This window comes from Zea mays, chromosome 1, assembly GCF_902167145.1.
Source record: "Zea mays cultivar B73 chromosome 1, Zm-B73-REFERENCE-NAM-5.0, whole genome shotgun sequence".
Lineage (NCBI taxonomy): Eukaryota > Viridiplantae > Streptophyta > Magnoliopsida > Poales > Poaceae > Zea > Zea mays.
The window spans coordinates 308154498-308169957 of NC_050096.1; positions in this window are offsets into that span (position 1 = coordinate 308154498).

Below are 15460 nucleotides of genomic sequence, written 5' to 3' on the forward strand. Positions count from 1 at the left end.
GACTACTAAATTTTGTCCATTTGAAATTGTATATGGCTTCAAACCCACTGATCCCATAGATCTTTTGTCATTGCCTGTGCAGGAACAGGTCAACTTTGATGCTAGCGAACGAGCCGAGTTAATCAAGAACCTCCATGAAAAAGCTCGAGCAAATATTGAGAAAATGACCAAGAAATATGAAAAGCGTGCCAACAAGGGTCGAAGATAGATGTTGTTCAAACCAGGAGACTTGGTTTGGGTACATCTAATCAAAGAAAGATTTCCTGAACAACGCAAAAGCAAATTACAACCACGAGCTGATGGTCAATTCAAAGTGCTTCGTAAGATCAATGATAATGCTTATGAAATTGATCCGCCAGACACTTATGGTGTCAGTTCCAGTTTTAATGTGGCCAACCTCTCTCCTTTATTTGGACTGGAAGAGTCGAGGATGACTCTTTTTCAAGGGGGGAGCATGATGTCACCATACCAGCATCATCAACCTTGCCGAACATTCCTACTGGACCTATCACTCGAAGCCGAGCGAAATAGATACAACAAGAGGTGCACGTGCTACTTTACGAATTTAAATTAAACACTAATGATAACTTTATGCTACCTAAGTCGTGTATGTTGATTTTGCTTAGTTTCACCAAAGAGGAAGGACAAAACATATCAAGGGCGAATCAGAGAGAAGAACTATGTTCGAGTCAATCCAGCGTGACAGAAGCGTCAAGAAGAAACAATCATATCTTTTGATTCCCAAGAGCTATGAAGGCCCATAAGTACATTTTGGAAATCTATTGAAGTCTAGTTTCCAATGCTCTTAAGACCAACTTAATCAGATCTCCCAGCAAGGCAGCCGACCTACTTTAGTGCTGACTGGTCAGAAGGTCAACAGACTGCTTGATGACCAAGTCTCAGTATTAAACTGCATCATTCTACGAAGTTTCATTCAGCATGCTATACATGATGAGAAATCTTATCAAGTTAGCTTTCCAACGCATCCAGCCCCACGCTATTTGGAGATTCCTAGGAGAAGTTATTATTAAAATACTGAAGGCTGTGCAGAAGTCAAACAGCCACGCGAAATCCAGCTCTGGACATCTCCTGAAGAGACCCCTTCACATTAGCGCGTTAAAATACTTTCTTTTCGAGTTTATACCTATCTAAGGCTAGTTGGAGCTAGTATAAATACCCCCTATGTCTATGATGTAAGACAACTTTTTGATAACCTTTGATGATTTGATAATTCAAGTGATTACCGCAACCGAGCTGCTGAGTGTCTACTCTACCCATGTTCTTCCTTGTTCTCTTTGACTTGTGAAGAGATTCCTCTGGGATCCACTAGTTCGTGCCTTGTGAGTTCCAGTACGGCTGCCTCGCATTATGTGGACTAGCTCCGGTTGTGGTTCTGCGGTCGTTCGAAGATCGAGTCGAAGTCTACACGGTTTCGGTGTCTCTCTCCTCGTCGCTTGGTCACCTCCGACCTTGATCAGGTATAAAGTCAGTTACCTGTTGTTCTTCAGCAATTTTACCTTGTTATTCAGTTACTTTTATACCCAACCATCCTATTTATCAACCTACTGTCGTGAAGATCGGGCCACCCTAGTACTGAATATAACTCGGTTCCTATCAACCATAGTATAGGTTAAATTCCTTGCAATATAAAATGTTCAATATTGCATATAACTTTGACATCAACTATATGTGTGCACTAATTTAAAGGAATTTAGTCTATCCTTTTGGGTTTCAATATTGATGATTCATTTGCTATCCACATATAAGGATCATCACTTGTGAAACCCTCTCTTGTGTTTTTAATGCTCTCTTTTCTAAGTGTTTCAACAAGGTCCTTCCAAGTGCTTTCAAGATGGATTCAAAATCTACAAATATAAGAGACTTGGTTCTTTCAATCATTGAGTTTCAATGGGTCTCATATCAAGTATGATCGAACCAAGCCAAGATGAATAAAGTTCAAGATCGCCTGGTTGGATGAAATCATAAAGATAAAAGAAATCATAGTGAATCAAGAAGGAAGTTCAACTATCCTGAAAACCAAATAATGAAGTAGTGACATAATCATATAATATCCTTCATTATGAGGTTTGATGTTCATATTAGCATGCTTTACCCTTCAGGATTTCAATTGATATACTTTCAATTCTTAAACTTTCAATTTGTTTAATTTTCATCATCTATGTAAAGCATGTTAATATGACCTTTAACCTCATATTGTTGATGTGCATAAGTGTACTTTGAGTACCCCTGCATGCACAAATTGAGGGAGAATTTAGCCTATATCTTGTGAGACTAATGGTTTCTTGCAAGTTCATGTTGTGTAGTCTCACACCTTGGTGAAAGGAGAACATCAAATGAGGATGAGTGGTTCTAAGGAAATGATCAAATATTTACCACATGTCACCCCATGGATTAGTTCTATTGGGGGAACGATATGTGTTCTCTACATAAATTCAATTGTTTCAAATATATTATGCCTTGACCAAGATATATGATGAACTCCTCTAAGAATCTTAATTGAATCAAGTGCATGTTACAAGTAATTCGAGTACTTGATGCATACATTTAGGGGGAGCTCATTCTATATCTTGTGTCCTTAAAGACTAACATTTGCTTTTAGTGAATTTGTGTAGTTCTTTGAAGAGAATGAGTTTCTCTTGATCGTTTGAAGAGGATAAGTTTCTCTTTGAAATGTCAAGCCTATCAAAAGCTAAGATAGAAATTCATGGTTATAATGAAGACCATGTGGCATGGAACAAAGGTGTGTTACTCCATGAACTATTGTATTACATTTGTGTATCTAGGCTCTTACATGCTAGTGTATGCATGTATATGCACTATCTTAAGTCACATCATAAGGTTGCACTTGTGGTGACGATTAAAGAATCTCTAAATATTTGATTAATACCTCTTGTGGTGATGTCATAAGTTAGTCTTAAGTCATCTTAGTGAGGTACGAGTCAAACATGCTAACTTCTCAAGAATCTTGGCTTAAAATATTGCATATCATGTCTACCTTTTGATTATGAGTAATTCCTTCAATTGGTGCAATTTCATATTTTCATACTTTATTTGTACCAAGGTTCAAATTGTAGAACTTAATCCCTTGGCCTCACAAGTCCAAGTGCATAAGCTAAACAAGTATTCATCACTTGTATGCATACATTTAGGGGGAGAATGGTCTATAATTTGAATCTTTGAGACTAACTTCATTTCCAAGTCTATTATGTGTGTAGTCTAAAATTAGAAAGGAATTTTCGGGCAAAGACAATCGCTTCCACTGAAAATTTTGATGGGTATCAAAGATTCTTTGCTCCAATAAATGTAACTTTTATACATTTCATAAGGGAATGTGATTCTCTTTTATATGCTACTCCAACATCATCTAAAATTGGTAAACATGTATTATATTCTTTTGATTTGCAAATGTCTAAAGTAGCATAGCTTATAAATTCTCCTGTCTAGCACTTAATTGATTAAATAGTGCACATGTTCCTTATGTTGCATGATTATGTTCAGTTGATACTCCTTTTATGCTAATGGTACTTTAAATTGCAAATAAGTACTCTTAACAGGTATTAATTGAATTCATATATATGTGCGCACTAAAACTTGAGGAGAACTTAGTGTAATATACAATTAGTGATCTGCTTATCTAACAAATTGTATCAATTGCCGGTTTTCAATTGATATTTTTCGTACATGATCACTAGCTGTAGAATCCATACTTGTGCAATTTTCATGTTGCCTCTTGTTATGATAAGAAAATGCTAGGTGACATCTAGACTCCAGGTATCAAGATTCAGCTTTCAATTAGTATGACAATATTCATTTGATATCTTGGACCTATGTCACAACTATGCCAACAAGAGCTTGCAAATGAATTCTAAATCCAACACAAGTCTGGAAACCCCTTGAAAAGTTAAACGCAAAGGTACATCACTTCATGTTACTTCTACGTTACTTTTATGTCATCTAAGGACCCTTTTCATGATAGTGTGTTCAAATCTTGCTTAATCATAATTTCTACCCTTTATATTCTTTGTATCCTTTTTGGAGATTTATGACAAAGGGGGAGAAATTGTGCATTAAAGCTTACCTTTAGTCCTATGTAACTAAGTGTAAGAATACTTTTGAAAAGGGGGAGAAATAATTGACAAAAGGGGGAGAATCATAAGTAAAACATAAGATGTAGGAAATTGATGAGTGCATAATATGTCATGAGCATCACGTTTATATTATGACACAGTGCACCCCATGAATAGTATGATATAGGTTGTCTGCATACTTTGACCCAAATATGTGCTTTTGGCATTTGAGTACAAAATTGGTATTTTCTGAAATGCACATATTTAGGGGGAGGAAACCATATCATAGAATTCAAAATCGTATTTATCAAATCCTATGTAAGCTTTAAATGTGTTGTCATCAATCAACAAAAAGGGGGAGATTGAAAGTGAATTCATCCCTTTTGTGGGTTTTGGTGATTTGGATAACAACACATTTAAAGGTCTAACAAGTTTGAAAAGTGTTGAACAGGAAATTCATTATGATGAACATACTTGAATAGTGTATAATGATCAGGAACAAAGGTTCAACTCAAGGTTAAATAACCAATTAGACAATGCAAATGGATATAATATGGTCTCTACATTTGTTTGAATATATGGACAAGACCTGAGAAATCACTATGCATAAATATGATCATAATAGAGGTTGAAGTGATTAAGAGGATTGGTCAAGCCAAAGTGAATAAGATATGAGGAATCGTGAATTGGCTTGACCATATTACTATTAGTCCATATATGCTTTTATGACAATCAAACTAGAGCTTGATTGATCTTAGCATTTATATCTAGATGACATTCAAGCAAGGTTCACAATATCGAAGAAATGATTCTCTAAATGGATGCTCAATATGATGTGACTCAAGAATGGCTTGATAGGGTGAAGATAGCAAGGAAAGGGCTTCGAGGAACTAAGCGAAGGTGAAGGCCAAGCGACGGCTTATGGACCGAGGTACCATGGCTAAGGTGAAGAAGAGAGTACTTGCACTAAGTCGATGAACTAATCAGCTATGAAGACTTATAATATGTTGATGCATCACTAAGGTGACTTGAAGCCATGATTTGAACTCATATATGGTGAAATGGTACAAGTCACAGGGCTTGATTTGTGTTTGCTTCAAAAGGTGAGACAAAGATGTTTGTGATCCTTATGAAGCAATGCCATGGAGAAATCACACATGAGACACCAATTACTCAAGGAGTTTACTTAATTATATTTTATTTAACTTGAGTATAGGAATCGTCGTACTATCAGGGGGATCCAAAAAGAATATTGGTGTTGGTAATAAATCTCAAAATCCTTGATCCAAAACTTCTATTTTACCCTTGTTAATCCTTAGTGAAAGTATATAGTACAACCTTTTTAAGTCTATCTTGGCCAAAATTGCTCTCTGGAAAATACTGACTCAGCCGGTTTTTGGACCAGCTCAGCCGGTCACTACTCACTCAACCGGTTTTCAGTCTGGTGGAAACTGGTTCAGCCGGTTTTTGTACTGTTCACTTTTTCTGCAGTCTGTTGTGTCAGCCAAAAAGCTATGTGCAACTTTTTGAAAACAGCCGGTTTTGGGACCGGTTCAACCGGTTTTTGTGCAGAAAAGTCAAAAACGGCTAGTTTTGGAGCCCCACCTATATATACTCACTCTTACCTCTCTCCCCCACAGAAGAGCATGCACAAAACTTCATTCCTAACCTAAGAAACACCTCCCACTCTCTCTCACACACCTCTTGCCTCTCCCATTTCAAATCTTTGGAGAGAAATCATTGAGTGAGATTGAAGAGTTGAGGTTTTTGTGCTTCATCTCCAATCCTTCTTGTTCTTCTTGATTCGAGCTTTGGTACTACATCGAGTTCTTTGTGGATTCATTACTCTTGGAGCTTCTAGCTCCTAGACGACTAGGTGTCTCTTGTGAGTCTCCAAATCTTGTGGAAGACCACAAGAAAGTTTGTATTACCCACTCGTTTGAGCAAAGATTAGTGTGTGGGCTTGACCTTTGTGGTCATCAAAGGGAGGATTATGGTTGAAAGAGACCCAGCTCTTTGTAGGCGCCTCAACCAGGAAGTAGGGCACCTTGGTGGTCTGACCGAACCTCGGGTTAAATCTTGTGTCTCTTGTGTTCTTGCTCATTGTGTTTGTTTGTGTTCTTTGTTCTCTCACCCTTCCGTGGAAGATTTGTTCATATCTTTTTGGTATGTGGATTTTGAGAAGTGCCCTTCTCAGATCTACTACTTTGAACCATGTGGATCAACTAGAACATCTCATTTCCAAAGTTAACTAGGTGGATTTCGAGATCAATTCAGTTTTATATCTCATTCTTTAGTTGAGCTCGTGCAAACCGGTTGAACCGGTTTTACCCAGTTCGTTTCTAGTTTTTGTTGAAAAAGTTTCTGTTTGCCTATTCACCCCCTCTAGGCAACTTTCAGGGGCCCCAGCGGTGGCGGGCTCAGGCTCCAGCACCCATTAGGGTCCATGCGGCCTCCACGGTGCTGTTTGTACCACGGGAGTCACCCAACCCATTACATCCCTCCTCCCCAGTTCCGCGGCCAGGCGCGCTCCGCGCGCTTCGAGCTGGCTTTTGAGGCCAGCTAGGTGGGACCTGTGCCATACTTCCTTCAAGCTCGAGAGGTTATCGCGACATGGCATCGTTTGCCATTGGTGTGGATATGGTGTAGCAGTTGGTCTCTGGTTCATGAAACCAGGACATGGAGTTCTCGGCTTGTTGCTGCACAACAAGACCAAGGAGGTCCTAGATCTCTAGGTGGGTCTTCCATTCGCTTGATGTTTCCTCCTTGGGGAGCTTGTCCAGAAGCGTCGCGACAGCTACAACGTTTTGGCTCGCCTGAGGGAAACGCAACGCTACTCCCCTGCCATAAACCAAGCAATCATATGCCTTTTTAATTATGGGGCGTTGTGGTCCCATCGTTTGGCGTGGTCACCCTGTCCCCCGTAGGCTTCCTTTTCTTTTTGCCGTGAGAGGCTGTTTGCTCCACGAGAGGCTTGGGCCCGTCAGCAGCTCCTAGGGAGGCAGGTTGAGCTAAGGCGAAACAGACACCAGGATGTGTTCCTTGATGCTGGGCGAGATATCGCCTGAGATCCCCACGCGAGGGAAGTGATCTCCTATGGTATTGGTTGCGTGGCATTCCTGACCAAGGTCGTCCCTCGCTGGGCGGGGATGTAAGTCCGTCTTCCGACCCTAGTAAGAGGATATCTAGGAACGAGTCCTGGACGTGGTCCAGTACTCCCACTACCTCAGTACGATCGGGTGGTGGTGAGCCCTGCGACCCATGGTTGTCCTGTGATGGGTCGAGTTGGAGGTCGTCGAGACTTCTGGCTACGTCGGGCAAGTTGCTTGCCAAGGAAGACGTGGCTTATGAGGCCCTCGTCATCTCTCCATCTTTGTTGATGACGAAATCCAAACTCCCAAAGCGAATGACGTCACGGGAGTCCAGATTGTGTTGTTGTTGTTGCTAGCCATCCGGAGCTTGGATGATCTCAATGCGGAACGCGCAAGGCCCCTACATGGTGAGCCAACTATCGGTGTTTCGTATCTCTCTCTGACAAGTAAATTTATTGTGTGTGTTTCGGGCTCTAGAGGGTGTGCGCGGATGCCGCAAGATTCATACTGGTTCGGGCAGAACGTCCCTACATCCAAGCATCGTTGGCTTGCGCTACAGACACCATTGATGATCAAACTTGTAGTAGGGGTTACAAGCAGTCAAGAGAGGGAGAAGAGGCTCCTATCAGGGCGGAAGTGGAGCTTAGAAGCCGAGAGGTGAAGTCCTATCTAAGTCATGGCTTGGCAGGGCTACGGCCTCCTGGTCCTCGTCGGTGCTCCTCTTCATGTTCTATGGGCTCATCTTTCTCTATCGGTTCGTCTCATGATCCCCCCACCTTGAGGCCAGCTTCTCCCTTTTATAGGACAGGACTGGGGTCAGCCAGTGGTGGCTTCCCTTGAAAGGATTCGTAAGGCAAGGGTAAAACTAGCGTTTTACCTCGTGTGAGTCCACACGTACTCGTGGGGCCCGGGCTGCCTCATTGCCGCGTATTTATCGCAGGGCGACAATGGTCACAAGCGCCATCATTCTGGCTACACCGACCCTTAGCTTTTGTAGCCTGGGACTCGGTGTAGTTCGTCATGTAGTGCCCTACGGGATGTCTACGCACTCAGACCTAATTCGATAGTCCATAAGTGCGTCGTAGTTCGAGGGTGCGTGTGCCATTAATGCGCCACAGTCCGAGGGCTCATAAGTCATGAGTGCTATGCGGCCCGAGGGGTCCGTAGGTCATGAGTGGGAAGTGGACCGGCGCCCACGCTGTGGCCCGGTGTTAGGCATGGTTAATGCGGCCAGTCATTTATGGTAGGTCAGTCAGGGCCAGGCGCGAGATCCATTCGAGTGGTTCCCTTCTGACATGCATGTCCTCCCTTGTCCGGCTCTGTCACGCTCGGCCCCAAGCTCGGTGCTGCGGGGTTCGGCCGGGGATGGGTCCTTCCAGGTTTGGCGCACCTGCCTCTTCCGACTAACTAACGGGCCCCAATGATCTGGGGCTCTTTCCTCAGTGCGCTCACTGACCGGTGGGTCCTAGGGTTCGGGGGTCATTCCCCCCGACATGCTTCTGACCCGATGTTGTAATGTGCCCTTGGTGCAACTTCTTGGAATAATAGGAGAAGTTATCTTGTTTTTTGTGTTTTGTGGATGATACTGTTTGCGTTGCTCGTTGGAGCCTAATCTTTTGAGCCCTTACTCATGCGTGATCCGAGTCACGAAGCCTACTAGCATTCGTGAAGGGGACTACAATTCATGTCTCCATGACATCCCAGCCCATGCGTGCGAGATCGTAGGGCTCGGGATTTCACTGGGACGCATCAGTGGCCTTTGCCACCGTGCTGCCTCACATCAATGGTAATTTCCAGAATGCCATCAGTCTGGTTGAGAGTTCGTCAGGTGCGGATCTACACCCATTACTGGGTGATTTTGACGCTGTTGCGATCGTCACGCTGGGGCGGTGTTTGTGAAGGAAGTAATTGGGCAATCGTTTGTAGTCTCCTGATTCATTACCTTTCGTGGCTTCTCGTGTGACTCGGTCATTTTGATAATGTGTATGGTTTCCGCCCCCTGACCATGCCTTGTCTTGAGCCCTCCTTGGGTCTAGGGGGTGTAATCCGTGCAACTTTTGTTCATCTGCACACTCGTGCAGGGTGAGCCCCCTAGCCTCTACTCGATGTAGAGGTCCGTCTAGGGGGATTCTCCCATCTTTTTGGTTTTACTCTCCCCTGCGCATCCGCTTAGTGGGAATGAGGGGAGCTAAGCAGTACCATGCTTTCCTGGATGGGCTAGCAATGACGCTCTATGAGCTTCAAATATGTAATTCGAGTGAGGCCTTGGTTCCTTTCGCAAGATCCAAGCGTGGGGTCCGCTGGGGACCGTCCTAATACTCCCGATCACTAACTCATATAGTTGTTAGTTCCATTTGATCGGAACTGATAGCTTGCTACCTCTCTCCGCGATAAACCATGAGTTAGACTCTCCTAGGACTCGAACACGAGTTGGTGACGCCCTCAACGTTTCGTATGTCAGGGTCCTGGGCGCTAGTGTGCCCGTCTTCGGCTGCCCCTCACTCTATTTTCGCTGGAGCGGCCATGAGCCCTTCGCGGACCGACATTTGAACTCCAGAAATTAACGGACGCCTTGCCATGAGTTTTTCGCTCTTCGATCCCTACCAAAGGAATTTGAACGGGTTCGGTTGCTTACCGAAAATTGATCCTTTGTCGTTCGTCTAGTTCCTTAGGCCACAGCGTTCTCAAAGGGTGGCTTGGTCAATTCTTGCTCCCTTTGAATTTATTGAGATCCTGCATGAGTCGGGTAGACAACAAAGAAATAGAGAGATATTAGCGTGGCCATGTTTACTTGCAAGAGTAAAAATGTCATGGCCTATTGCTCGGTGTGGTTCGTCGTGTTGTGCCCTGCCTACGGCCTGCGCACTCAGGCCTAGTCTCGATGGGTCATGAGTGTGTCGCTGGCGGGAGTATGTGTGGGCCATAAATGCGCCACAGTCAGAGGGGATCGTAGGTCATGAGTGCTCTAGCCCGAGGGGTTCGTAGGTCATGAGTGGGAGGCGGACCGGCGCCTCTACTATGCGGCCGGTCATTTATGACGGGTCGTCCCGGGCCATGCGCGGTATCCACTCGAGTGGTTTCCCTTCGACGCGCCCGGCGTCACCCTGTTAGATTATGTCACGCCCAACCCTAGGCTCGGTGCCGCGGGGTTCGTATGGGGGCGGGTTCTTCCAGAGTAGACGTTACTTATCTCCTCCAGCCGACCAGCGGGCCCCAGTTGCCAGAGGCCTTTCCCAGTGTGCTCGCTAACCAATGGGCCCGAGGGACCGTGGATCGTATCCCCGACACTTGGTGATCTAACCAATTTATTTTACCCAACAAACAAAACTAATGGGGTGTTTGAATGCACTAGAGCTAATAGTTAGAGCAACTCCAAGAGTTTCCCAAAATTTTGTTCCCCAAAATCTCATATTGGTGGCTGCTAAAAAGAAAATTATGCTAAAAAAGTAAAACCCCACAGCAGACTGCTAATAAATGGCCTCTATTTTTTAAAAAAAAATGGCCACCCCATGATGGGCCAGTAAATGCTATCTTGGACTGATTTCGTCAGAAATGTTGTTCTATGCATGACGAAGAATGAGGGGTCAACCAAATATCTTGTTCTTCTCTTCCCCAGATCGACCCGTCTCCCTGTCGGTCCCTGCCCGCTTCGAGCCACCGTAGCAAGTAGCATGGGCCTTGCCTCTCCTCCCTCTCCGAATCCAGCCTTAGCTTCTGGTAGAGCAGCTCATTCTCCTAGATGGTGCCACCGCTGTCGCAGGGTTGTGGGGTGCAGCAGCAGCTCTTCTTCCTCCTACTCGTGCTCCATGTTCTCGCTGCCCGCGCTGCAAGGAGGTCGACGAAGGCGCCACCAGCGCTGGAAGGAGGTAAGGCGACGGTGGCGATTGATTCACAGAGGTCGCCAAGCTAGCGCTCCGTAGCGTGTGGGGCTTCGGCTCTGACAGACTCGCCGATGAAGGTACCGCGACGGTGGTCGACGCGTAGCCCAGGGACCCCCTCTCCAGGTTGGTTCACCTCCAAATCCTTCATGTCGTCGCCGCCTCCATCGCAGATGCCTCTCCCGCCACAGCTTGCCGCGCGCATGGGTGGATTGGGGAGGTTCTGGCCTCACGCAAATATACAGGAAGAAACGTTGTCGATGCAGGACCGCGAAAAGATTGGGGGAAGAAGAGGTACCTGTTGGGAGAGGAGAAAACATGTTTTTCTCCCTAAAGATGTTTTTCGGGTTGGTTTTAGCACTCTCTTGGAGTTGCTCTTAGTTGGCTAAAAAATTGCTAGTTTAGCTAACTATTAACTAATTTACTAAAAATAGATCTATTAGCTAGGGTGTTTGGATATCTTCAGCTAATTTTAGCCGCTAACTATTAACTCTAGTGCATTAAGCATCCTAAATAGTAAGAAATGATATGGTTACAGACGACCTTATTTTTTAAATCAAACGCGTCCTAAGTCTTTTTTTTCTATGTCACTCTAATTATTTCGCAATCAATTCATTTACCAACATCATGTAATGGAGTAGGAAACCTCCATGTAAATGTAGCCATCTCATTAAACTATCTCCAGCTACTATATCCATATTTAAACTCTATTATATGAACAATACAGTCTATAGTACAGAACAATACAAAAACAATATTTTAGGTAAACCCATCCTGACAAGCGATGGATCATGGCAGCTTGCATGACATTGAGCCGGGTCCATGCAGCCTCATTCACCACGTAATTACATTACAGTACTGTTTTCTCTTCATTGTTTAGCTTATTTTGCTCGTTTTGGTAGTATATATCTTTCCTCTCCGATCCAATTTCTTCATGTTTTACTGGGCCGGCCCATGAGCTTGTGGTAATACCCAACTTGTAGATAATAAAAAAAAAGAATTAATCTTCTTATGTGTATTGCTCTCTATTCATGAGAAATATTAATAATCATATTTAAAGTGCCTAAATTAACTAAAGCTACATAAATAATCTATGCATCATGTTGGAGATTTTGCTTGTGCACTTAATTATAATAATAATGAGATATTAATGCTGAAATTAGGGTTTAACTTAATTTGAAATCTAGAAAATTGTAAGTGGCATAGAAAAGAAAGTGGAAAGAATATACACTATAAAAAAACATATATATAAATAAATATATCTTTTCATGCTGGTATTTTGATTTGTGCATTTAATCTAATTGTGAAATTCACAAAAAATTTGAATTCAAATTTGAGATTTAAAAATAAAAAGAAAAGAAAACAGAAAGGAAAAGAAAAAGAAAAAAATATAAAACGCCGCATGGGCCAAAACCCTGGGTCGGCCCACCTCCTCTCCTCCCGCACGGCCCAGCTGGGAGCTCCGCACCCTGATAGGTGGGCCCAACCTGTCCGTCACTTGGTCGCGCGCGCTCCGGGGTTCGCGGACGCTGACATGTCGACCCCACGTGACAGTGGCTCACTACCGCTCGGCCGTTGTCATGAGGCTGGTCTTTGGGCCCTCGCTGCCAGCTCCTGCGTGTAACTACCGGCGCGAAGCTCACGCAACGGCCGCCACGCGCGCCGCTGACCCCAGCGTGGCCGTCGTGGTCGTAGCTCCTCGCCTACAAATAGGGGGAACCCTGGCAACGCACACCCCCCACCCGAACACACAAAGCCATCGGAGCGCCACCAGGAGAGACTCGCCGCGAGCAGAGGAGTGATCTGAGGGCGGCCGCCGTCGGTGAACTCTTGACGCCATCGTTGGGGCTTCGGTGTGGAATTTGGGTGCTGTGCTGGGCATCAAGAGCATGTTGGTGGCCTTGGCGGGGGTCGCGGTGCATCGAGAACGGGCGAATTTCTCGCCGTCGTCGCGTCGCCACCGCGGTTCCGCCCTTCACCGTGGGCTGCTGCACCTCCTACGTGCACCTCGGTGAGAACGACCCTCATCGCTTCGTACTGTTATCCTCTACATGTAGCATAGGGTGGATTAGGGGATAGCCGTGGAGATCGCCGTAGCGCGTGGTCCGGCCATGGCGCCACCGCGAGCAATAATCCCCAGCGGCCAGAGTTAGGCGGGTGTGACCAAGAGCACGCTTGCCGTCGGTTTTTTTATCTACGGCTCACATTCAATCGGGGTAGTGACGGGAGTAGATACATCCGTGTCGTCGATGGTGTAGTGAGCGACGCAGATTAGATCTGAGTATTTTAAATCGTGACCGCTAAGCACAGATCAAACGGATCCCGTTGAGTAGTGTTGAAAACGGACAGGTAAAATCTCGTCCCGACTCGTACCATTTTCTATATTTGATTCGATCATTTTCGTATTTACGGAAAAATATAGAAACGAGACGGAAACGGGAGAGGGTTTATTCCGTCTGTTTTTGTGGGATCCCGTTTTTGTCCGGATTGAACCCGTATTTATTCCGTATTTGATAAATATGGGACGAGTCTAATATGCATTAGTATATAAACTAAAGTCTCGTGTCTTTAGGTGACAAATTATAGCACAAGTGGCCATTGTAAACATCGACTCTTTTCAATGACAAGTGGTATAAAGTCTTAAACAACATCAGATGTAGCTAAATGTATACTATTAGCAACCAAACAACAATAGAATGTTGTCTCTCTATATCTATTTGTTTTAAGTTATTGTCCTACCAATCAATCACTAGTCAAAATCAATATCGTTTCTTTTTGTATTAAATTGTGAGTTTTTGTTAGTATTTCCGTTTCCGTTCGTTTTCGCAATTCCGTTTATCCCGCTCCCGTTTCCGTTCCCGACTACTCCGGACCTGATCCAGTTTCCGATGATAAAACGCGGATACGGAAACGGGAGAGGGGTTTTTCCGTCTGTTTCCGTCCGTTTTCATCCCTACCGTTGAGTACCGATGGGGTTGATCTAATCTGGGGCACACTTTTTGATCTAACGGCCAAGGACCCTTCATACCCTTTCAGCCAGTCTTTGCAAAAGATTCCTCGACTTTTTAAGCAATCAACCCGTCGTCCACACTGAGTACAAAGTAATTACCATAGGGCCCTGGTTTTTTTAAAATAACCCCTGGACTTTCTCATTTTTTATGCCACAGTCCAATTTGATGTCGGATTTAATAAATTAAAATAGAAAATGATTTTTAGTATTAAAATAATTTTAGAAACTTGTTTAAATCATAGTAAATCTATTTTAATTTCTTTTTTATCAATTCCAGTTGCATTAATTTTGTATTAATATTGTCTATCACCTGGTAACTCTGTTTTATCGTGCAACATAGATTAAAATTATCCACTTAGGTTATTCTATACCAAACACTTAAAACTTTATAAAATCATAACTCTTTAATCGTAACTCCGAATTTAGTGATTCTCGAACCTATGATCTCGTTACGATGAGTAGAATATTATTATGCAGTATGTTCTCATGTTTGGTGTGATGTTAATTTTTTATGTACCATGTTTGTTTGTATTGTTGCGAGTAGACGGGCAGGCAACTGAGGACCTAGATGCTCAGCAGGTGGAAAGTACTGAGCAGAAGCTCGTTGAAGGCAAGTTGTGCCCTTGACCACTTTTATTTACCCAATAATATTCTCTATAATCACTTTGGCATGCTTATGCATAATTTTGATGGGACCCAATAGGTCACCCTAGTTTGGTCATCTTTATACCTTGTTTACTCCTGAACTTTTGGGTAGTCTTTGCTATTGCTATATGTGGTTTTGGGTGTTAAGATAATTATTACTCATGATCATGCTTTATTATTGTTGTTCTATTCTATTCATGATAAGACTATTGTGTTAATTGGAACATGGAGCTTAACTTGAGATAAACGTGCCACCACAAGGGTGGAATGTGACGCTCTTGGCTGACTAATTAGGAAAGCTAGTGGAGGTCTACCTTACCCTAAAGGGGCAAGGGCAGTAGGGGAGTTGTCGGTATAGAGAGGTTCTCAGGTTGATTTTGCTGCGATGGCTTTTCAGACGGGGGATTCTTATATTGTGATCCCTAAAACTGTAGCGGGTTTTCTGAAGTTAGTGGAACTTTGTAAAGGCCTCGTAGTGTTACCCTGCCTCGCTTCCTTGGTACATGTATACGGGGCCCGTACAACCCCGTGGCAGATGGATAACATGACTTGTGAGTAAAGGGTACAACCTCTGCAGAGTGTAAAACTAGTATACTAGCCGTGCTCGTGGTCATGAGCAGATCAGGACTCTTGCATGATTAACTTATGAAATTAAACTCAATTTGACATTTGCATCGCATTGTGGTTTTATTATTAATTTTGATCTATTATTACTCTGGATTGTTATATACTTACATTTAGTAACTG